This window comes from Hypanus sabinus, chromosome 25 (assembly GCF_030144855.1).
Source record: "Hypanus sabinus isolate sHypSab1 chromosome 25, sHypSab1.hap1, whole genome shotgun sequence".
Taxonomy (NCBI): Eukaryota; Metazoa; Chordata; class Chondrichthyes; order Myliobatiformes; family Dasyatidae; genus Hypanus; species Hypanus sabinus.
In genome coordinates this window covers 51,309,179-51,332,303 of record NC_082730.1, presented here as the reverse complement: position 1 = coordinate 51,332,303, position 23,125 = coordinate 51,309,179, and positions in this window count along the sequence as shown.

Sequence of the window (23,125 nt, the reverse complement as noted above, 5' to 3'; positions counted from 1 at the left end):
AGGCTAATAGCCTTTTTCAGACTATCAGATGTTGCTTCTAATAATACCTCAACACACTTTAATTCCCCTTGTTTGGTTTTACACATTACACTGAAGTATAAATTTTGGTGAACCCAGTCAGTTTAAAGTGAACATACAAGCAGTCACCACGTTCCTGACTCCTAGTGACCTGGACCCCAACAGTTGCACATCTGGCCCACGGTCTGGACTCTGGTTCAGGCTGTGCACCAGGCCCTGGATCTTGCCATTCTCCCTACGTACACTTTGGGCCCTGCCTCACACTCCAAACGAGTGAACGATCCAGTAATGAATCGGGAGATCTGAGCTGATTACATGAGGTCTTTTTTTGTGTATTTACTACTTAAGATAGTCTGACTGTATTTATACAGTTGTGGCACTGGGAAGCTGGGTGGCTGTGAATGACACACGAGAGGCAAAGAGGTGAGGATGGAACCTGCAGCTGTAACTCATCTAGCAAGAACGCCCTCTCACATTACGTTCAGTACGTACCACACAGAGAAGTATACATGAATACTTAACATTTCCTTCCCATACTCAGACCAGCTGCTGAAATATTAACAAATCAATGAAGTAAAATCAAATTCGACCAATAACAAAAAAGGGAAAGAGGGTAGCCTGACTCTATTCCCTGACATAACTCTGGGGATTATTCTTCCCCATGTGCTGAGGTTTAGTCACTAAACTAGAGACTCAATCTGTCCGGAGACCACCTGTTCCAGTCAGGGTACTGATGACCCGAGGAGGATGCCAAATTCATTTTATCTCTTAATGGCGTATGTACTATATAGTCAGTAGGGGGCACCTTGGACAGCACAGGTGTTGGGTGAGCACTGACTGTGTCATTTGATCATAACAGAGGTTCTGCCTCAGGATCCAGATGCATGTACACAGCTGGATCTGCATTGGTCAGTTTCTGTTGGTTTTCATTAGCCTCAGAAATGGGCAACAGCAGACCAACCTGCCTTCTCCAGAAGTTGTGGTTACTAGTGCCACCCAGGACCAGTTTGTGCCACCACCATTGCAGGTACCCACTTTGTTCCAGAGATGTAATTTTTTGGAGTGATTTTTGGTCATTTACGTTTAGCAAATGGCTTTGGCTGCCAGTCTTCTGTTCCTTGAAAATGTATTGTGGATTTAATTTGGAACAATACATTCCTAAAAGCCGTGAATCCCAGTCCAGACAATGCTTACCTCTGTGGGATGGATGTGAAGTTCCTATGTAGTTTCAAAAGAAAGCATTGTCTATACTTCATAAAGGTACATGGATGGACAGGAAAGGAATGGAGGGTTATGGGCTGAGTGCAGGTCCAGTACGTAACAGACAGGGAAGCTTGACAGCAACCCATAGGGTTCAAAGTATACATTAATAGATAACACCCCCCCCCCGTCTTATTTTAAAGGTCTTTCTCCCTTCCCAAACGCAGACCAGCCATTGAACTATTAACATTCAATGGTATAATCATCAAATTCAAACAGCAACAATTTTTTTTTCAAAACTAAGGAACGAGGATGCTGCCTCTCTTCACAGACATAGCCCTGGGGATTATTCTGCCCTGTGTGCTGAGGATAAGCCACTAAACAGGCCTGGCATGAAGCTACCTTTTCATCGGTGCAGTGGCTGGAGCCATTTTGGTGGTGGCATGGGGTGTGTTGCTAAGATACTGGTGAGGGATCCACTTCCCACTGAAGTCCTGAGGGCTTGTTTCATTGTTTGTTTGAATCATTCAGCAAGGCCATTAGTGGCTGGATGAAATGGTGCTGACTTGATGTGATGAATACTGCTTGCTTCTATAAATGTCTTGAATACTTCAGACGGGAGCTGTGGGCCACTGTCAGTTACAAGCTGCTGAAGAAGCCCAAAATGAGGAAAGGTGGAATGTAGGTCTTCAATACATCTTTCTGATGTAGTTCTCTTCATGCTGACAACCGCAGGCCATTTCAGACAGGACAGACATGAGTTCATAACTTCCATAACTTCAGACAGGGGCCTATAACTTCAGACAGGAGTCCATAACTTCAGACAGGGGTCCATAACTTCAGACAGGGGTCCATAACTTCAGACAGGAGTACATAACTTCAGACAGGGGTCCATAACTTCAGACAAGGGTCCATAACTTCAGACAGGGGTCCATAACTTCAGACAGGAGTACATAACTTCAGACAGGGGTCCATAACTTCAGACAGGAGTACATAACTTCAGACAGGGGTCCATAACTTCAGACAGGAGTCCTTAACTACAGGAGTCCATAACTTCAGACAGGAGTCCATAACTTCAGGGGTCCATAACTTCAGGAGTCCATAACTTCAGACAGGAGTCCATAACTTCAGACAGGGGTCCATAACTTCAGACAGGGGTCCATAACTTCAGACAGGAGTCCATAACTTCAGACAGGAGTCCTTAACTTCAGGAGTCCATAACTTCAGACAGGGGTCCATAACTTCAGACAGGAGTCCTTAACTTCAGGAGTCCATAACTTCAGACAGGAGTCCATAACTTCAGACAGGGGCCCATAACTTCAGACAGGAGTCCATAACTTCAGACAGGGGTCCATAACTTCAGACAGGAGTACATAACTTCAGACAGGGGTCCATAACTTCAGACAGGAGTACATAACTTCAGACAGGGGTCCATAACTACAGAGAGGAGTCCTTAACTTCAGGAGTCCATAACTTCAGACAGGGGCCCATAACTTCAGACAGGAGTCCATAACTTCAGACAGGGGCCCATAACTTCAGACAGGAGTCCATAACTTCAGACAGGGGTCCATAACTTCAGACAGGGGTCCATAACTTCAGACAGGAGTCCTTAACTTCAGACAGGGGTCCATAACTTCAGACAGGGGTCCATAACTTCAGACAGGAGTCTTTAACATCAGGCAGGGGCCCATAACTTCAGACAGGGGTCCATAACTTCAGACAGGAGTCCATAACTTCAGACAGGGGTCCATAACTTCAGGAATCCATAACTTCAGACAGGAGTCCATAACTTCAGACAGGGGTCCATAACTTCAGACAGGAGTCCATAACTTCAGACAGGGGTCCATAATTTCAGACAGGGGTCCATAACTTCAGGAATCCATAACTTCAGACAGGAGTCCATAACTTCAGACAGGAGTCCATAACTTCAGACAGGAGTCCATAACTTCAGACAGGGGTCCATAACTTCAGACAGGGGTCCATAACTTCAGACAGGAGTCCATAACTTTAGACAGGAGTCCATAACTTCAGACAGGAGTCCATAACTTCAGGGGTCCATAACTTCAGGAGTCCATAACTTCAGACAGGAGACCATAACTTCAGACAGGAGTCCATAACTTCAGACAGGAGTCCATAACTTTAGACAGGAGTCCATAACTTCAGACAGGAGTCCATAACTTCAGGGGTCCATAACTTCAGGGGTCCATAACTTCAGGAGTCCATAACTTCAGACAGGAGTCCATAACTTCAGGGGTCCATAACTTCAGGAGTCCATAACTTCAGACAGGAGTCCATAACTTCAGACAGGGGTCCATAACTTCAGACAGGAGTCCATAACTTCAGACAGGGGTCCATAACTTCAGACAGGGGTCCATAACTTCAGACAGGAGTCCATAACTTCAGACAGGAGTCTATAACTTCAGACAGGAGTCCATAACTTCAGACAGGGGTCCATAACTTCAGACAGGGGTCCATAACTTCAGGAATCCATAACTTCAGACAGGAGTCCATAACTTCAGACAGGAGTCCATAACTTCAGACAGGGGTCCATAACTTCAGACAGGAGTCCATAACCTTAGACAGGAGTCCATAACTTCAGGGGTCCATAACTTCAGGAGTCCATAACTTCAGACAGGAGACCATAACTTCAGACAGCAGTCCATAACTTCAGGCAGGGGCCCATAACTTCAGACAGGGGTACATAACTTCAGACAGGAGTCCATAACTTCAGACAGGAGTCCATAACTTCAGACAGGGGCCCATAACTTCAGACAGGAGTCCATAACTTCAGACAGGAGTCCATAACTTCAGGGGTCCATAACTTCAGGAGTCCATAACTTCAGACAGGAGTCCATAACTTCAGGGGTCCATAACTTCAGGAGTCCATAACTTCAGACAGGAGACCATAACTTCAGACAGGAGTCCATAACTTCAGACAGGAGTCCATAACTTTAGACAGGAGTCCATAACTTCAGACAGGAGTCCATAACTTCAGACAGGAGTCCATAACTTCAGACAGGAATCCATAACTTCAGACAGGAGACCATAATTTCAGACAGGAGTCCATAACTTCAGACAGGAGTCCATAACTTCAGGGGTCCATAACTTCAGGAGTCCATAACTTCAGACAGGAGACCATAACTTCAGACAGGGGTCCATAACTTCAGACAGGAGTACATAACTTCAGACAGGGGTCCATAACTTCAGACAGGAGTACATAACTTCAGACAGGGGTCCATAACTTCAGACAGGAGTCCTTAACTACAGGAGTCCATAACTTCAGACAGCAGTCCATAACTTCAGGGGTCCATAACTTCAGGAGTCCATAACTTCAGACAGGAGTCCATAACTTCAGACAGGGGTCCATAACTTCAGACAGGAGTCCATAACTTCAGACAGGGGTCCATAACTTCAGACAGGGGTCCATAACTTCAGACAGGAGTCCATAACTTCAAACAGGAGTACATAACTTCAGACAGGGGTCCATAACTTCAGACAGGAGTACATAACTTCAGACAGGGGTCCATAACTACAGAGAGGAGTCCTTAACTTCAGGAGTCCATAACTTCAGACAGCAGTCCATAACTTCAGGCAGGGGCCCATAACTTCGGACAGGAGTCCATAACTTCAGACAGGGGTACATAACTTCAGACAGGAGTCCATAACTTCAGACAGGGGTCCATAACTTCAGACAGGAGTCCATAACTTCAGACAGGAGTCCATAACTTCAGACAGGGGACCATAACTTCAGACAGGAGTCCATAACTTCAGACAGGAGTCCATAACTTCAGGGGTCCATAACTTCAGGAGTCCATAACTTCAGACAGGAGTCCATAACTTCAGGGGTCCATAACTTCAGGAGTCCATAACTTCAGACAGGAGACCATAACTTCAGACAGGGGTCCATAACTTCAGACAGGAGTACATAACTTCAGACAGGGGTCCATAACTTCAGACAGGAGTACATAACTTCAGACAGGGGTCCATAACTTCAGACAGGAGTCCTTAACTACAGGAGTCCATAACTTCAGACAGCAGTCCATAACTTCAGGGGTCCATAACTTCAGGAGTCCATAACTTCAGACAGGAGTCCATAACTTCAGACAGGGGTCCATAACTTCAGACAGGGGTCCATAACTTCAGACAGGAGTCCATAACTTCAGACAGGAGTCCTTAACTTCAGGAGTCCATAACTTCAGACAGGGGTCCATAACTTCAGACAGGAGTCCTTAACTTCAGGAGTCCATAACTTCAGACAGGAGTCCATAACTTCAGACAGGGGCCCATAACTTCAGACAGGAGTCCATAACTTCAGACAGGGGTCCATAACTTCAAACAGGAGTACATAACTTCAGACAGGGGTCCATAACTTCAGACAGGAGTACATAACTTCAGACAGGGGTCCATAACTACAGAGAGGAGTCCTTAACTTCAGGAGTCCATAACTTCAGACAGGGGCCCATAACTTCAGACAGGAGTCCATAACTTCAGACAGGGGCCCATAACTTCAGACAGGAGTCCATAACTTCAGACAGGGGTCCATAACTTCAGACAGGGGTCCATAACTTCAGACAGGAGTCCTTAACTTCAGACAGGGGTCCATAACTTCAGACAGGGGTCCATAACTTCAGACAGGAGTCTTTAACATCAGGCAGGGGCCCATAACTTCAGACAGGGGTCCATAACTTCAGACAGGAGTCCATAACTTCAGACAGGGGTCCATAACTTCAGGAATCCATAACTTCAGACAGGAGTCCATAACTTCAGACAGGGGTCCATAACTTCAGACAGGAGTCCATAACTTCAGACAGGGGTCCATAATTTCAGACAGGGGTCCATAACTTCAGGAATCCATAACTTCAGACAGGAGTCCATAACTTCAGACAGGAGTCCATAACTTCAGACAGGAGTCTATAACTTCAGACAGGAGTCCATAACTTCAGACAGGAGTCCATAACTTCAGACAGGGGTCCATAACTTCAGACAGGGGTCCATAACTTCAGACAGGAGTCCATAACTTTAGACAGGAGTCCATAACTTCAGACAGGAGTCCATAACTTCAGGGGTCCATAACTTCAGGAGTCCATAACTTCAGACAGGAGACCATAACTTCAGACAGGAGTCCATAACTTCAGACAGGAGTCCATAACTTTAGACAGGAGTCCATAACTTCAGACAGGAGTCCATAACTTCAGGGGTCCATAACTTCAGGAGTCCATAACTTCAGACAGGAGACCATAACTTCAGACAGGAGTCCATAACTTCAGGCAGGGGCCCATAACTTCAGACAGGGGCCCATAACTTCAGACAGGGGTACATAACTTCAGACAGGAGTCCATAACTTCAGACAGGAGTCCATAACTTCAGACAGGGGCCCATAACTTCAGACAGGAGTCCATAACTTCAGACAGGGGTACAAAACTTCAGACAGGAGTCCATAACTTCAGACAGGGATCCATAACTTCAGACAGGGTTCCATAACTTCAGGAATCCATAACTTCAGACAGGAGTCCATAACTTCAGACAGGGGTCCATAACTTCAGACAGGAGTCCATAACTTTAGACAGTGGTCCATAACTTCAGACAGGAGTCCATAACTTCAGACAGGAGTCCATAACTTCAGACAGGGGTCCATAACTTCAGACAGGAGTCCATAACTTCAGACAGGAGTCCATAACTTCAGACAGGGGTCCATAACTTCAGACAGGGGTCCATAACTTCAGACAGGAGTCCATAACTTCAGACAGGAGTCTATAACTTCAGACAGGAGTCCATAACTTCAGACAGGGGTCCATAACTTCAGACAGGGGTCCATAACTTCAGGAATCCATAACTTCAGACAGGAGTCCATAACTTCAGACAGGAGTCCATAACTTCAGACAGGGGTCCATAACTTCAGACAGGAGTCCATAACCTTAGACAGGAGTCCATAACTTCAGGGGTCCATAACTTCAGGAGTCCATAACTTCAGACAGGAGACCATAACTTCAGACAGCAGTCCATAACTTCAGGCAGGGGCCCATAACTTCAGACAGGAGTCCATAACTTCAGACAGGGGTACATAACTTCAGACAGGAGTCCATAACTTCAGACAGGAGTCCATAACTTCAGACAGGGGCCCATAACTTCAGACAGGAGTCCATAACTTCAGACAGGAGTCCATAACTTCAGGGGTCCATAACTTCAGGAGTCCATAACTTCAGACAGGAGTCCATAACTTCAGGGGTCCATAACTTCAGGAGTCCATAACTTCAGACAGGAGACCATAACTTCAGACAGGAGTCCATAACTTCAGACAGGAGTCCATAACTTTAGACAGGAGTCCATAACTTCAGACAGGAGTCCATAACTTCAGGGGTCCATAACTTCAGGAGTCCATAACTTCAGACAGGAGACCATAACTTCAGACAGGAGTCCATAACTTCAGGCAGGGGCCCATAACTTCAGACAGGGGCCCATAACTTCAGACAGGGGTACATAACTTCAGACAGGAGTCCATAACTTCAGACAGGAGTCCATAACTTCAGACAGGGGCCCATAACTTCAGACAGGAGTCCATAACTTCAGACAGGGGTACAAAACTTCAGACAGGAGTCCATAACTTCAGACAGGGATCCATAACTTCAGACAGGGTTCCATAACTTCAGGAATCCATAACTTCAGACAGGAGTCCATAACTTCAGACAGGGGTCCATAACTTCAGACAGGAGTCCATAACTTTAGACAGTGGTCCATAACTTCAGACAGGAGTCCATAACTTCAGACAGGGGTCCATAACTTCAGACAGGGGTCCATAACTTCAGACAGGAGTCCATAACTTCAGACAGGGGTCCATAACTTCAGACAGGAGTCCATAACTTCAGACAGGAGTCTATAACTTCAGACAGGAGTCCATAACTTCAGACAGGGGTCCATAACTTCAGACAGGGGTCCATAACTTCAGGAATCCATAACTTCAGACAGGAGTCCATAACTTCAGACAGGAGTCCATAACTTCAGACAGGGGTCCATAACTTCAGACAGGAGTCCATAACCTTAGACAGGAGTCCATAACTTCAGGGGTCCATAACTTCAGGAGTCCATAACTTCAGACAGGAGACCATAACTTCAGACAGCAGTCCATAACTTCAGGCAGGGGCCCATAACTTCGGACAGGAGTCCATAACTTCAGACAGGGGTACATAACTTCAGACAGGAGTCCATAACTTCAGACAGGGGTCCATAACTTCAGACAGGAGTCCATAACTTCAGACAGGAGTCCATAACTTCAGACAGGGGCCCATAACTTCAGACAGGAGTCCATAACTTCAGACAGGAGTCCATAACTTCAGGGGTCCATAACTTCAGGAGTCCATAACTTCAGACAGGAGTCCATAACTTCAGGGGTCCATAACTTCAGGAGTCCATAACTTCAGACAGTGGTCCATAACTTCAGACAGGAGTCCATAACTTCAGACAGGGGTTCATAACTTCAGGAGTCCATAACTTCAGACAGGGGTCCATAACTTCAGAGAGGAGTCCATAACTTCAGGAGTCCATAACTTCAGACAGGAGTCCATAACTTCAGACAGGGGTCCATAACTTCAGACAGGAGTCCATAACTTTAGACAGGTGTCCATAACTTCAGAAGTCCATAACTTCAGACAGGAGTCCATAACTTCAGACAGGAGACCATAACTTCAGACAGGAGACCATAACTTTAGACAGGAGTCCATAACTTCAGACTGGAGTCCATAACTTCAGGAGTCCATAACTTTAGACAGGGTTCCATAACTTCAGACAGGGGTCCATAACTTCAGGAGTCCTTAACTTCAGACAGGAATCCATAACTTCAGACAGGAGACCATAATTTCAGACAGCAGTCCATAACTTCAGACAGGAGTCTATAACTTCAGGGGTCCATAACTTCAGGAGTCCATAACTTCAGACAGGAGACCATAACTTCAGACAGGAGTCCATAACTTCAGGCAGGAGTCCATAACTTCAGACAGGGGTCCATAACTTCAGACAGGAGTCTATAACTTCAGACAGGAGTCCATAACTTCAGACAGGAATCCATAACTTCAGACAGGAGACCATAATTTCAGACAGGAGTCCATAACTTCAGACAGGAGTCCATAACTTCAGGGGTCCATAACTTCAGGAGTCCATAACTTCAGACAGGAGACCATAACTTCAGACAGGGGTCCATAACTTCAGACAGGAGTCCATAACTTCAGACAGGAGTCCATAACTTCAGGAGTTCATAACTTCAGACAGGAGTTATGGGCCACTGTCAGTCACAAGCTGCTGAGGAAGCCCAAAAAAGCTACAGATGGAAAATAGCTCTTCAATACATTTTTCAGGTGTAGTTCTCTTCATTATGGCAACCTTAGGTCATTTGTTGCATGTGTCCAATATGACTAGGAACACGCGGTCTTCTGCAGGTCGTGCAAAATCGATGTAAATCCTCTGCCACGGTTCTTCAGGCCATTCCCGTGCAGGTGAAGGAGCAAGTTGAGGAACATTTCTCACTTGCTGACAATGTGGTCGTGCTTTGCCCTTCTCTTCAATGGTTACACCCTGTCCTAGCCACCAGAAGTAGCTGCACGTGATTTAATTCAGGTGCCCTGTGCTACTGTGTTCTGCATGTACCTCATCAAGCACTTGCTTTATTAATGACAACGTGGAAAACATCCTGATTGGACTGTGTGCTCCTTCCATCGAGTCTGGTCAGGTCTCATTTCTATGGTTTTCCATTCATAAGTTACTACTCCAGATACAACAGGGTCAGTACTTGTGTGCTTCTAGACTTGCTCTGTAGTTATTGGAACTTGAGGTAAACTTTTAGGGATGGCTCGGGAGTTGTAACAACTAATGGAACTCTGGATAGGAAGTCCAATGGGGGGGGGGGAGAAGTCTAAGACCTGAGGGCACAGCCTCAAAATAGAGGGAAGTCCATTTAGAATGGAGATAAGGAGAAATTTTTTTCACCAGAGAGTGGTGAATTTGCAGAATTCATTGTCAGAGACAGCTGTGGAGGCCAAGTCTTTGGTTATATTTAAGTAGAGGTTGATAGATCTTTGATTAGTCAGGGCATTAAGGGTTGTGAGGGGAAGGCAGCAGATTAGGGCTGAGAGGGAATTGGATTAGGTATGGTGAAGTGGCAGAGCAGACTTGTTGGGCCAAATGGCCTAATTCTGCTCCTATATCTTATGGATAGTCCATCAGCATTCAAACGGTGCTCGGGTCTCCTGTACTTTATATCATACTGATGTGCAGATAGAAACAGAGTCCAACATTGCATTTGACTAGCAGCCAAGGAAGGAATGCCCCTGTGTAGACCAAATATCGATGTGAAGGGGTGATGATCTGTCGACCATTTAAATTGTTGACCAAAGAGGAACTGATGGAATTTTTTAACTCCAAAGAAAATTGGACTGCTTCCCACTCAATCTGGGCATAGTGGCTTTCTGCCTTACTTAACACCTTGATGCCAAAAAGTGCTTGGACACTCTTCTCCTGATGGTTGGACACTCTTTTCCTGGTAGCATGATGTGTGAGATAACTGCCCCCACACTCTGTCGCAGGCCTACTGTGTGGGCAATGACGGGTTGAAGTGTGTGAGTGCTTCAGACTGTGATAAAGCTCTTTTGGCCTTTTTAAAAGCCTCTTCACAGTGATCTGTCCACCACCAGTGTGTTGCTTATTTAAAAGCTCATGAAGTGGTTTCACATACTAGCTAAGTTATAAACAAACTTTGCATAGTACGTTAATAGTCCTAAGAAAGATCCTAATTGACTCACATTCTGTGGTGATGGAGCCTCCATGATTTGGTGGTGTCTTGTGAAGCCCAGAGTTGTCAATCACATGGCCAGAATATACATTCAGACTTGGCCTTCTGGACCCTAGGCGTATTCCTTGAGTCTCTGTAGTGTTGGAGCCAGGTTCTGTGGGTGCTCACTCTCACCTTCCCCGGTAATGTGTAAGGTATCTGAGTAGCATTGCACCCCATCAACCCACTCAGGATTTACCTGCTGAGAAAGTGCGGGAGCCAGGGTGAAGCCTTTGGTGTTTGAACATTCCTTTGTGAGTCACTATGATCATCAGTTCCTGTGATTCTGACTTCACATGCATCTGCAAATACGTTCGACATAAGCCAAAATTGCTAAATGTCTGTCCTGTGGCTATCCTTTTAAAAAGGTCAACAATGAGGGGACGATGGCATTGTTAATGATTACCTTGAAGTCTCCACAAAGTCTGAATGTCTCATTCATTATCAGGACAGGAACCATTGGAGTTGCCTACTCACTTCCACACTGTATTGGTTCCAATACTGTACCTTGTCCTGGACCAGTCTTTCCAATTCAGCCTCTACCTGTAGCTTCAGGGTGTTTGGAAGGGTCTTGCTTTCAGGCATTTGGGTGTAGTGTCAGTGATTCCTTTTATACTGCGCAGTTCTCTGTTGAATACTTCTGCTTGTTTCTTCAATACCTCTTGTTGACCAGTGCTCCCACCACTTTGTGCCCGTTGAGCTTGAACTGCTCCAACCACGAGCGGCCCAGAATCATTGGATAACCACCCGTGACAACGTACAGCGGGAGTCTCTTTCTCTCTTTGTTAATCTCCACTGTAATATGTACAACTCCCCTCACTGGAACAACCTCGCCAGTGCAAGTCAGATTAGCCCTTTCTGGGGTGAGATGCTGCAATTTCTCCTTGTAAATTGTCTCTGATACCAGTGATACTGCAGCACCCATGTCCCCCTGCATCCTCATTGTGGCCCCATCCAACATCAGGGTGACCCAATGTCCTGAAACAGATAAAACATACAAATTTTCTTCAGCCACAGTGTGAGAGTCACTCAGTACATCCTCAGTGTGCTCCATCTTGTTCACGTTTCTTTTGTTTTTTCTCGTTTTTCTTTGTTTCAGTGTTTTTGGTTGACAGTGTCTTTTTACTTTTACAGACCTGTTCAATATGTCCCTTTTTGCCACAGCTTTGGCAATCTAAATCCTTATACAAACGTTCTTTTGCTGAACGCCTAGTTTTGTTACCGTAGTAACATTGATTGCCGATAGGTGGCTTGTTCTTACAGCAAGTCCAAACTTTATGAAGTTGGGAAAATATGCTTAATAGCTGTGATTATTTAATGTCCCTCTCCAAAATATACTGCTCTCAATTGACTTCTGTAATGTTAGTCTGTCTTCTGTAAGCAAATGTTTCTGAATTGGCTCACTGGGCAGACCACATACGAGCCTATTATGTAACGCATCACTGTCCAAAATCAGTATGCAAGCAATTGCTACAGCATCAACTTCCTCTTGATTCCATTTATGAAATCTAAACCCCTTGGCAGTAATTAAAGTTTTAGGTGAGTAGTTGTCCTTTAACACTTGAACTATGTCCTTATAAGGCTTATCACCAGGCTTAGCAGGTTGCACTAGACTGCATATTGAATTAAATACTTTTGCACCCATTACAGCCAGAAAAGTTGGAACACAAATATCATATGAAATTTGATGTAAAATATTCAAATCTCTCAGTATATGAACTCTAGTGCTCTATCATTTCTTCATCGGATCTCATATCGCCATATTCAAAACACAACCATGTTCCAGGAAAGTTACCTAACCTTAGCTGTCTCTGTTGTGTATTATATATTTAAGTGTTGTCAGAGTGCTGTTGTGACGCATCTGGTGTGGTAGTGTAGTGCGTAGTGCTTGTCGCTGTCACGTTCAGCTTCCACTGCTGGCTGGCACTCTCATGAGAAGCAGAGCTGAATGTGTAAACCTCTCCCTGCCAGTCCCCAGCCTCTCCAACAGTGAGCCTCATGTTGTGTCCCGTCGCTGGCGACACACGGAAACTGAACTCCTTTCGGACTCAGGCAGAACCACCGAGGACTGGGTGGAGGTCCGGCCCCCACACACATAGCACGCAGGCCCACTGGTTTGTGGACACACCCTGGTGCTCGTGAACCAGATCCCCAGCTACGGGTAAATAGCCCCACTGCCTTGTGTGCAGTCTCTGGAGAGACGAAGGCTACGGGAGTAAACCCAGACAGCAAATCTGGGGTGGAGGCCCTGAGGCGGCTGGATGTCATTGAACATCCTTCCAGCAGCTCCTGCAGCCAAACATATTGCTTCTTAAGCTTTCCTTTGAAGAAAAATCTTGATAACTGAGCATCTCAGAATCTCCATACCTTCCACCCAGGCTTGTGGTGATAATTATGCATTGTCCTTTGAAGCAGACGGATGCCAACCAATATTTGAGTAGTATTGTAAATATGCTGTTGATTAAGCATTCTTTGTTGTTTAAATAATTCATTATGGCTTATATGTAAAAGTATGCAAATTACATATGTTACCATGCCATCGCCTCATACATGCACTTATAGCAAAATCTAATTCCGGAGCATTCCCCTGGGTTCCGGTCTTTTTCGGGCCATTGGTTTAGAGTTTTGGAGATCAGTCTCTCTCCTTTTCTTACTTGTTTTAATTAACCATCCTGTTCTCATTCTCTCCCCTTAGATTCTTTGCTCACCATGCTTCCTGCGACCGTTTTCTCGTTCCATCCACTTTACACAGCAGCCCGCCACCAGAGCTGCTCGCGGACTGTTCTTACCAAAGGGAATGAAACGATTAACAGCGTGCGAGGACCAGTTATGTTTGTGCTACTGGGAAGCCGAGTGGCTGAGAATAGCACACACCAGAGACGGAGAGATGAGGAACAAACGTTCAGCTGTCTACTTTGTTGTTAGTCATCATCCTACAATGCCCTCTCACATTGTGTTCAGTACATAAAACACAGGGAAACTTTATAGTCACCCATAAGTGTCAAAATATTTATGAATACATAATATGTATTTGAAAGGAATTGTTCTATTCACAATTAGATTTATTTATTTATCACACATTCTTCAAATTGTATAATGAAATATGTTATCAGCCCACAAACGTCACCAGACATTTTGATGCCAGCATAGTTTGCTCAGCATATTCACAGAGCAACATGAACCTGAACAGCAACAGTGACAGAACAAGAACAAAACAAGCCCCACCCCTGACAACAGCGACAATCAAATCTCCCGACAACAGCGACAATCAAATCTCCCGACAACAGCGACAATCAAATCTCCCGACAACAGAGACAATCAAATCCCCCTGACGACAACGACAATCAAATCCCCCGACAACAGCAACAATCAAATCCCCCTCACAACAGTGACAATCAAATCTCCCGACAACAGCGACAATCAAATCTCCCGACAACAGCGACAATCAAATCCCCCTGACAACAGCGACAATCAAATCCCCCTGACAACAGTGACAATCAAATCCCCCTGACAACAGTGACAATCAAATCTCCCGACAACAGTGACAATCAAATCCCCCTGACAACAGCGACAATCAAATCTCTGGACAACAGTGACAATCAAATCTCCCGACAACAGTGACAATCAAATCCCCCTGACAACAGTGACAATCAAATCTCCCGACAACAGTGACAATCAAATCCCCCTGACAACAGCGACAATCAAATCTCTGGACAACAGCGACAATCAAATCGCCCGACAACAGCGACAATCAAATCCCCCTGACAACAGCGACAATCAAATCCCCCTGACAACAGTGACAATTAAATCCCCCTGACAACAGTGACAATCAAATCTCCGGACAACAGTGACAATCAAATCCCCCTGACAACAGCGACAATCAAATCTCTGGACAACAGTGACAATCAAATCTCCCGACAACAGTAACAATCAAATCCCCCTGACAACAGCGACAATCAAATCCCCCTGACAACAGTGACAATCAAATCCCCCTGACAACAGCGACAATCAAATCTCCCGACAACAGCGACAATCAAATCCCCCCGACAACAGCGACAATCAAATCTCCCGACAACAGTGACAATCAAATCTCCCGACAACAGTGACAATCAAATCCCCCTGACAACAGCGACAATCAAATCTCCCGACAACAGCGACAATCAAATCCCCCCGACAACAGCGACAATCAAATCTCCCGACAACAGCGACAATCAAATCTCACGACAACAGCGACAATCAAATCTCCCGACAACAGCGACAAACAAATCCCCCGACAACAGCGACAATCAAATCTCCCGACAACAGCGACAATCAAATCCCCGACAACAGCGACAATCAAATCTCCCGACAACAGCAACAATCAAATCTCCCGACAACAGTGACAATCAAATCCCCCTGACAACAGCGACAATCAAATCCCCCGACAACAGCAACAATCAAATCCCCCTCACAACAGTGACAATCAAATCTCCCGACAACAGCGACAATCAAATCCCCCTGACAACAGCGACAATCAAACCCCCCTGACAACAGTGACAATCAAATCCCCCTGACAACAGTGACAATCAAATCTCCCGACAACAGTGACAATCAAATCTCCCGACAACAGCGACAATCAAATCTCCCGACAACAGTGACAATCAAATCCCCCTGACAACAGCGACAATCAAATCTCTGGACAACAGTGACAATCAAATCTCCCGACAACAGTGACAATCAAATCCCCCTGACAACAGTGACAATCAAATCTCCCGACAACAGTGACAATCAGATCCCCCTGACAACAGCGACAATGAAATCTCTAAACAACAGCGACAATCAAATCCCCCGACAACAGCGACAATCAAATCTCCTGACAACAGCGACAATCAAATCCCCCTGACAACAGTGACAATCAAATCCCCCTGACAACAGCGACAATCAAATCTCCCGACAACAGTGACAATCAAATCCCCCTGACACAGTGACAATCAAATCCCCCTGACAACAGCGACAATCAAATCTCCCGACAACAGCGACAATCAAATCCCCCCGACAACAGTGACAATCAAATCTCCGAACAACAGTGACAATCAAATCCCCCTGACAACAGCGACAATCAAATCTCTGGACAACAGTGACAATCAAATCTCCCGACAACAGTGACAATCAAATCCCCCTGACAACAGCGACAATCAAATCCCCCTGACAACAGTGACAATCAAATCCCCCTGACAACAGCGACAATCAAATCTCCCGACAACAGCGACAATCAAATCCCCCCGACAACAGCGACAATCAAATCTCCCGACAACAGTGACAATCAAATCTCCCGACAACAGTGACAATCAAATCCCCCTGACAACAGCGACAATCAAATCTCCCGACAACAGCGACAATCAAATCCCCCCGACAACAGCGACAATCAAATCTCCCGACAACAGCGACAATCAAATCTCACGACAACAGCGACAATCAAATCTCCCGACAACAGCGACAATCAAATCCCCCGACAACAGCGACAATCAAATCTCCCGACAACAGCGACAATCAAATCCCCGACAACAGCGACAATCAAATCCCCCTGACAACAGCGACAATCAAATCCCCCTGACAACAGCGACAATCAAATCTCCCGACAACAGCAACAATCAAATCTCCCGACAACAGTGACAATCAAATCCCCCTGACAACAGCGACAATCAAATCCCCCGACAACAGCAACAATCAAATCCCCCTCACAACAGTGACAATCAAATCTCCCGACAACAGCGACAATCAAATCCCCCTCACAACAGCGACAATCAAATCCCCCTGACAACAGCGACAATCAAATCTCCCGACAACAGCGACAATCAAATCCCCCTGACAACAGCGACAATCAAACCCCCCTGACAACAGTGATAATCAAATCCCCCTGACAACAGTGACAATCAAATCTCCCGACAACAGTGACAATCAAATCCCCCTGACAACAGCGACAATCAAATCTCCCGACAACAGTGACAATCAAATCTCCCGACAACAGTGACAATCAAATCCCCCTGACAACAGTGACAATCAAATCTCCCGACAACAGTGACAATCAAATCCCCCTGACAACAGTGACAATCAAATCTCCCGACAACAGTGACAATCAGATCCCCCTGACAACAGCGACAATGAAATCTCTGGACAACAGCGACAATCAAAATGCCCGACAACAGCGACAATCAAATCCCCCTGACAACAGCGACAATCAAATCCCCCTGACAACAGTGACAATCAAATCCCCCTGACAACAGTGACAATCAAATCTCCCGACAACAGTGACAATCAAATCCCCCTGACAACAGCAACAATCAAATCTCTGGACAACAGTGACAATCAAATCTCCCGACAACAGTGACAATCAAATCCCCCTGACAACAGCGACAATCAAATCCCCCTGACAACAGTGACAATCAAATCCCCCTGACAACAGTGACAATCAAATCTCCCGACAACAGCGACAATCAAATCCCCCCGACAACAGCGACAATCAAATCTCCCGACAACAGTGACAATCAAATCTCCCGACAACAGTGACAATCAAATCCCCCTGACAACAGCGACAATCAAATCTCTGGACAACAGTGACAATCAAATCTCCCGACAACAGTAACAATCAAATCCCCCTGACAACAGCGACAATCAAATCCCCCTGACAACAGTGACAATCAAATCCCCCTGACAACAGCGACAATCAAATCTCCCGACAACAGCGACAATCAAATCCTCCCGACAACAGCGACAATCAAATCTCCCGACAACAGTGACAATCAAATCTCCCGACAACAGTGACAATCAAATCCCCCTGACAACAGCGACAATCAAATCTCCCGACAACAGCGACAATCAAATCCCCCCGACAACAGCGACAATCAAATCTCCCGACAACAGCGACAATCAAATCCCCCGACAACAGCGAGAATCAAATCTCCCGACAACAGCAACAATCAAATCTCCCGACAACAGCGACAATCAAATCCCCCCGACAACAGCAACAATCAAATCTCCCGACAACAGCGACAATCAAATCCCCCGACAACAGCGAGAATCAAATCTCCCGACAACAGCAACAATCAAATCTCCCGACAACAGTGACAATCAAATCCCCCTGACAACAGCGACAATCAAATCTCCCGACAACAGCGACAATCAAATCCCCCTGACACAGCGACAATCAAATCCCCCCGACAACAGCGACAATCAAATCTCCCGACAACAGCGACAATCAAATCTCCTGTCAACAGCGACAATCAAATCCCCCTGAAAACAGTGACAATCAAATCCCCCTGACAACAGTGACAATCAAATCTCCCGACAACAGCGACAATCAAATCTCCCGACAACAGCAACAATCAAATTCCCCCGACAACAGCGACAATCAAATCTCCCGACAACAGCGACAATCAAATCCCCCTGACAACAGCGACAATCAAATCTCCCGACAACAGCGACAATCAAATCCCCCCGACAACAGCGACAATCAAATCTCCCGACAACAATGACAATCAAATCCCCCTGACAACAGTGACAATCAAATCCCCCTGACAACAGCGACAAGCAAATCTCCCGACAACAGCGACAATCAAATCTCCCGACAACAGCGACAATCAAATCCCCCTGACAACAGCGACAATCAAATCCCCCTGACAACAGCGACAATCAAATCTCCCGACAACAGCGACAATCAAATCCCCCTGACAACAGTGACAATCAAATCACCCTGACAACAGCGACAATCAAATCTCCCGACAACAGTGACAATCAAATCACCCTGACAACAGCGACAATCAAATCTCCCGACAACAGCGACAATCAAATCCCCCCGACAACAGCGACAATCAAATCCCCCTGACAACAGCGACAATCAAATCTCCTGACAACAGCGACAATCAAATCTCCCTGACAACAGTGACAATCAAATCCTCCTGACAACAGCGACAATCAAATCTCCTGACAACAGCGACAATCAAATCTCCCTGACAACAGTGACAATCAAATCCCCCTGACAACAGCGACAATCAAATCTCCCGACAACAGTGACAATCAAATCCCCCTGACACAGCGACAATCAAATCCCCCCGACAACAGCGACAATCAAATCTCCCGACAACAGCGACAATCAAATCCCCCCGACAACAGCGACAATCAAATCTCCTGACAACAGCGACAATCAAATCCCCCTGAAAACAGTGACAATCAAATCCCCCTGACAACAGTGACAATCAAATCTCCCGACAACAGCGACAATCAAATCTCCCGACAACAGCGACAATCAAATCCCCCTGACAACAGCGACAATCAAATCTCTCGACAACAGCGACAATCAAATCCCCCCGACAACAGCGACAATCAAATCTCCCGACAACAGCGACAATCAAATCTCCCGACAACAGTGACAATCAAATCCCCCTGACAACAGCGACAATCAAATCTCCCGACAACAGCGACAATCAAATCCCCTTGACAACAGCGACAATCAAATCTCCCGACAACAGCGACAATCAAATCTCCCGACAACAGCAACAATCAAATCCCCCCGACAACAGCGACAATCAAATCTCCCAACAACAGCGACAATCAAATCTCCCGACAACAGCGACAATCAAATCTCCTGACAACAGCAACAATCAAATCTCCCGACAACAGCGACAATCAAATCTCCCGACAACAGCTACAATCAAATCCCCCGACAACAGCGAGAATCAAATCTCCCGACAACAGCAACAATCAAATCTCCCGACAACAGTGACAATCAAATCCCCCTGACAACAGCGACAATCAAATCTCCCGACAACAGCGACAATCAAATCCCCCTGACACAGCGACAATCAAATCCCCCCGACAACAGCGACAATCAAATCTCCCGACAACAGCGACAATCAAATCCCCCCGACAACAGCGACAATCAAATCTCCTGTCAACAGCGACAATCAAATCCCCCTGAAAACAGTGACAATCAAATCCCCCTGACAACAGTGACAATCAAATCTCCCGACAACAGCGACAATCAAATCTCCCGACAAGAGCAACAATCAAATCACCCCGACAACAGCGACAATCAAATCTCCCGACAACAGCGACAATCAAATCCCCCTGACAACAGCGACAATCAAATCTCCCGACAACAGCGACAATCAAATCCCCCCGACAACAGCGACAATCAAATCTCCCGACAACAGTGACAATCAAATCCCCCGACAACAGCGACAATCAAATCTCCCGACAACAGCGACAATCAAATCCCCCGACAACAGCGACAATCAAATCTCCCGACAACAGCAACAATCAAATCTCCCGACAACAGTGACAATCAAATCCCCCTGACAACAGCGACAATCAAATCTCCCGACAACAGCGATATTCAAATCTCCCAACAACAGGGACAATCAAATCTCCCGACAACAGTGACAATCAAATACCCCTGACAACAGTGACAATCAAATCCCCCTGACAACAGTGACAATCAAATCTCCCGACAACAGCGACAATCAAATCTCCCGACAACAGCAACAATCAAATCCCCCCGACAACAGCGACAATCAAATCTCCCGACAACAGCGACAATCAAATCCCCCCGACAACAGCGACAATCAAATCTCCCGACAACAGTGACAATCAAATCCCCCGACAACAGCGACAATCAAATCTTCCGACAACAGCGACAATCAAATCCCCTGACAACAGCGACAATCAAATCTCCCGACAACAGCAACAATCAAATCTCCCGACAACAGTGACAATCAAATCCCCCTGACAACAGCGACAATCAAATCTCCCGACAACAGCGATATTCAAATCTCCCGACAACAGGGACAATCAAATCTCCCGACAACAGTGACAATCAAATACCCCTGACAACAGTGACAATCAAATCCCCCTGACAACAGTGACAATCAAATCTCCCGACAACAGCGACAATCAAATCCCACTGACAACAGTGACAATCAAATCTCCCGACAACAGCGACAATCAAATCTCTCGACAACAGCGACAATCAAATCCCCCCGACAACAGGGACAATCAAATCTCCCGACAACAGCGACAATCAAATCTCCCGACAACAGTGACAATCAAATCCCCCTGACAACAGCGACAATCAAATCTCCCGACAACAGCGACAATCAAATCCCCTTCACAACAGCGACAATCAAATCTCCCGACAACAGCGACAATCAAATCTCCCGACAACAGCGACAATGAAATCCCCCCGACAACAGCGACAATCAAATCTCCCAACAACAGCGACAATCAAATCTCCCGACAACAGCGACAATCAAATCTCCTGACAACAGCAACAATCAAATCTCCCGACAACAGCGACAATCAAATCTCCCGACAACAGCTACAATCAAATCCCCCGACAACAGCGAGAATCAAATCTCCCGACAACAGCAACAATCAAATCTCCCGACAACAGTGACAATCAAATCCCCCTGACAACAGCGACAATCAAATCTCCCGACAACAGCGACAATCAAATCCCCCTGACACAGCGACAATCAAATCCCCCCGACAACAGCGACAATCAAATCCCCCTGACAACAGTGACAATTAAATCTCCCGACAACAGCGACAATCAAATCTCCCGACAACAGTGACAATCAAATCCCCCTGACAACAGCGACAATCAAATCTCCCGACAACAGCGACAATCAAATCTCCCGACAACAGCGAAAATCAAATCCCCCCGACAACAGCGACAATCAAATCTCCTGACAACAGCGACAATCAAATCTCTGGACAACAGTGACAATCAAATCTCCCGACAACAGTTACAATCAAATCCCCCTGACAACAGCGACAATCAAATCTCCCGACAACAGCGACAATCAAATCTCCCGACAACAGCGACAATCAAATCCCCCCGACAACAGCGACAATCAAATCTCCCGACAACAGCGACAATCAAATCTCCCGACAACAGCGACAATCAAATCTCCCGACAACAGCGACAATCAAATATCCCGACAACAGCGACAATCAAATCCCCCCGACAACAGCGACAATCAAATCTCCCGACAACAGCGACAATCAAATCTCCCGACAACAGCGACAATCAAATCTCCCGACAACAGCGACAATCAAATATCCCGACAACAGCGACAATCAAATCCCCCTGACAACAGCGACAATCAAATCTCCCGACAACAGCGACAATCAAATCCCCCTGACAACAGCGACAATCAAACCCCCCTGACAACAGTGACAATCAAATCCCCCTGACAACAGCGACAAGCAAATCTCCCGACAACAGCGACAATCAAATCTCCTGACAACAGCGACAATCAAATCTCCCTGACAACAGTGACAATCAAATCCTCCTGACAACAGCGACAATCAAATCTCCTGACAACAGCGACAATCAAATCTCCCTGACAACAGTGACAATCAAATCCCCCTGACAACAGCGACAATCAAATCTCCCGACAACAGTGACAATCAAATCCCCCTGACACAGCGACAATCAAATCCCCCCGACAACAGCGACAATCAAATCTCCCGACAACAGCGACAATCAAATCCCCCCGACAACAGCGACAATCAAATCTCCTGACAACAGCGACAATCAAATCCCCCTGAAAACAGTGACAATCAAATCCCCCTGACAACAGTGACAATCAAATCTCCCGACAACAGCGACAATCAAATCTCCCGACAACAGCGACAATCAAATCCCCCTGACAACAGCGACAATCAAATCTCTCGACAACAGCGACAATCAAATCCCCCCGACAACAGCGACAATCAAATCTCCCGACAACAGCGACAATCAAATCTCCCGACAACAGTGACAATCAAATCCCCCTGACAACAGCGACAATCAAATCTCCCGACAACAGCGACAATCAAATCCCCTTGACAACAGCGACAATCAAATCTCCCGACAACAGCGACAATCAAATCTCCCGACAACAGCGACAATCAAATCCCCCCGACAACAGCGACAATCAAATCTCCCAACAACAGCGACAATCAAATCTCCCGACAACAGCGACAATCAAATCTCCTGACAACAGCAACAATCAAATCTCCCGACAACAGCGACAATCAAATCTCCCGACAACAGCTACAATCAAATCCCCC